The sequence below is a fragment of the Halyomorpha halys genome, unplaced genomic scaffold (assembly GCF_000696795.3).
Source record: "Halyomorpha halys isolate HHAL.00 unplaced genomic scaffold, Hhal_1.1 Scaffold1295.1, whole genome shotgun sequence".
Lineage (NCBI taxonomy): Eukaryota > Metazoa > Arthropoda > Insecta > Hemiptera > Pentatomidae > Halyomorpha > Halyomorpha halys.
Genome location: NW_027114721.1, coordinates 156,824 through 159,806, shown reverse-complemented (window position 1 = coordinate 159,806; position 2,983 = coordinate 156,824). Strand labels below are relative to the sequence as shown.

The 2,983-nt window shown below is 29.2% G+C and overlaps 1 protein-coding gene across 1 annotated transcript in view; it reads right to left on the bottom strand.

Annotated features, from left to right (window-relative positions):
* Positions 1–2,983, bottom strand: part of LOC106689191 (spire type actin nucleation factor) — a gene marked incomplete at its 3' end in the record, with an annotated part of 233,316 nt that overhangs the window by 92,927 nt on the left and 137,406 nt on the right.

Genomic DNA, 2,983 nt, shown 5'->3' with positions numbered 1-2,983 from the left:
TATATATATATATACATACATACATACATACTACAATGACTGAATTCACTCTTTTTACAGAACACCGACGATACAATTGTTGAATTATTTTAAATACATATTTAAATTTCTTGAAACTGGTAATTATTTATTAAATAAATCAAATTGTATCCTTGTATAGTCTCAAAACTTTTATTTAATCAATAGTCCAACATTTTGGCCATCCTCAAGGACAATCTTCAATATAAATTCTCACCTCACATCAAAATTAAAAAATTGTTTTGCAGGCTATTCTGCCCAGGTCATTAATTATAAGTTAAACACACCCTATTTTTTAAAAATTTATAAATATTCAAAACTTTTAATTTTTAATTTATCCACACTATCACTATCATATAAACCTAGTCAATAGATGAATGTGGTGCTGAATACCGAAATCTTTTTAAGTTACTTGAAATAATCTTAATGAAAAAAAATATGAAAGTGATAGTCTAATCTTATACATTCTAAACTACAAACTTTGAATAAGCTTTAAAAGTTTTTTAAGATTAATTCGGTGGAAATGAAAGATACGGCGATGACTTTTTACTGTTCTTTCCCTTCCCTCACGAAAATAAAGGATTAAAATATTAAATATTAAGCTTAGTGAATCAGCATCATACAACTCCACCCTCCCAAACAACACAATTTCAATGAGTGATCTAGGTGACTTTTTAAAGTTTTCTAATACCACTTTTCACCTCCCCAACCACCCGGTTATGAATCAGAGAGTCAGAGTGATAGCTTGCTATTTTCAGAGAATCGTGGTCTCGAGCCTTCCAGAGCTAAATCATTCAACTGAATCGGTGAATCAAGAATGAGAATTAACTCTACAATTAATGATTCTATTCCGATCCCGAAAAGAATGATTTTTACCCTCCCCTGCTCGCCATTAACCGATCATTTAACTACTAATCATCTACATAGCTTGTCAACAAGCAGACTTTGAGATAAAATGTCTGATACGGTATAGTTATTTTAAAATAATTATATTCCTCAGAAATTTTTTTAATTATAAAACAGTTCTGTTCTACCCATAACAAAGTAGCAATTTTTAAACAAAACAGTTGTTATATTCTGATCTAATTTAAACTGTTGTTTAATATTTTTTTGAGAATTAAAATTAATATTTTTTTCCATTTCTACAAACATGCAATATGTAATATGTTATTGAAAATTCAAATTATTAGAACACATTTTATAATATTTATACTTGCGTATGCAGACACACACACACACACACAAAATTATGTTACATAAAATTAAGAATAAAAATGCATGTTTAACTCACTAACAATTAGGTTTAAAATATAAATAATCATTAGGGAAATTAAAACTTAAAGCTCTATTCAGACGGTAGCGTTCGACATTTGAATCCGGAGCCTGATTTATGCATAACATTTATCTTTTTGTTGCACATCGTACTATTGATGAGTTTACATGGGGACACTTTTTTACGGGTCGTAAAACATGACAGATCCGAATTAACTAGACAATCGGTTTTGATAGCGAATAACAAACAAGGAATAGATAAGTAGGCGGATCCGGATTGGAAAATATAAGGTGTTATAATGAACGATTTCAAGCTGTTTAGCTTTTTTATGAATCTAAATAAATAGAATTACTCAGAGTAGTAATATCAGCAGTTTTATCCTCTATTTTAATTCTTATAATACTCCACTTATCACAGTTGAAGAAATCCACAACCTAGGACTACTTCTCCACTAACAAGCCTCATACAAGACTGAAAAGACAGGAAACTGCTAGTAAATTCCGATCACTACAACATCAAGTAGACAAACAGTATAAATATTCAATTATTTTCTAAAGACTCATTTGCAAGATTACAATAAGGCCTTCTTAGATTTACGAAGTTGAACATTGCGGCTAGACCATCAAATTCTTCGCGCATCCAAACCAGAAAATACGTAATTGTTCATAAAATCCCCATTGTCCCTTAATTTGGCACTAACAAAATCATTCATAATTACCTCCAGATTTCATATGTTACTGATTTGGCTAGAACCAGATATCAGTCCTCCTATTATAAAGACCCAAACCACCGAAACCTACCTGATGCTAACTTTGCTTCCTTTTCAATTCCTGGTAATCCTCCTAGGTATCTGAAAATATGGCCTACAAATAAATATAATTTCGACAATTCTGTATCAGGCCATTGTAGTATAATTCACATAACATTTGTCACTAGTTGTATTTTGTATTTAATATAGTTATACATTTCATTAAATGTAATATATATTTAATATAAAGAGTAGAATGGTGGACCATTCTTCAATCTTGGCATCTGATAACATAGATAACAGTCCTATTCTCCCTAGAATAAGAAGAAATTAATATTTTTTGTTTATGTAGTAAGTTACATTTTTGCTGGATAGGAAGCAATCACTCAAGAACTATTCAAGATAATGAAGTCCTAATTAAACTATCGTAAAGTAGATAAATTCACCTCAAAGAAATTCGGATCGGTTTATAAAATAGCCTTATGGACAGGCCAATAGCGTACAGAAAGGGTATAAAAAATTGAACTAAAAATCAATAAAAAAAAATTAATTAATTATTTACAAAATAAAGGTGATCAAAGAAAGGATTTCTCACTAGTATTAAAATAAATAATTTACTCTAGTATTAGTCAACAGAGAAAATAATGCAATATCAATCGAGCTTAATATATGAATGAATACTACAGGGACTTGGAACACTAGATCGATTTTATCTGTAATAGAATAAAGTGTATTCACTATTTTTTATTTTATTTTGTTTTTTATAAACTGGTGATCTGGGACTTGGTAAAATTAAATTCAAAACTATATTCATCACTAATTAATCAAGCGGTCCTAGCTAATTTATATTTAGATGATAATTGGCTGTATTAAAAAAAAATAACATTGTATCTGAGTGTGAAGAAACAATAGAAAAATTTTACTTTAGAGAGTATTAATTTAAA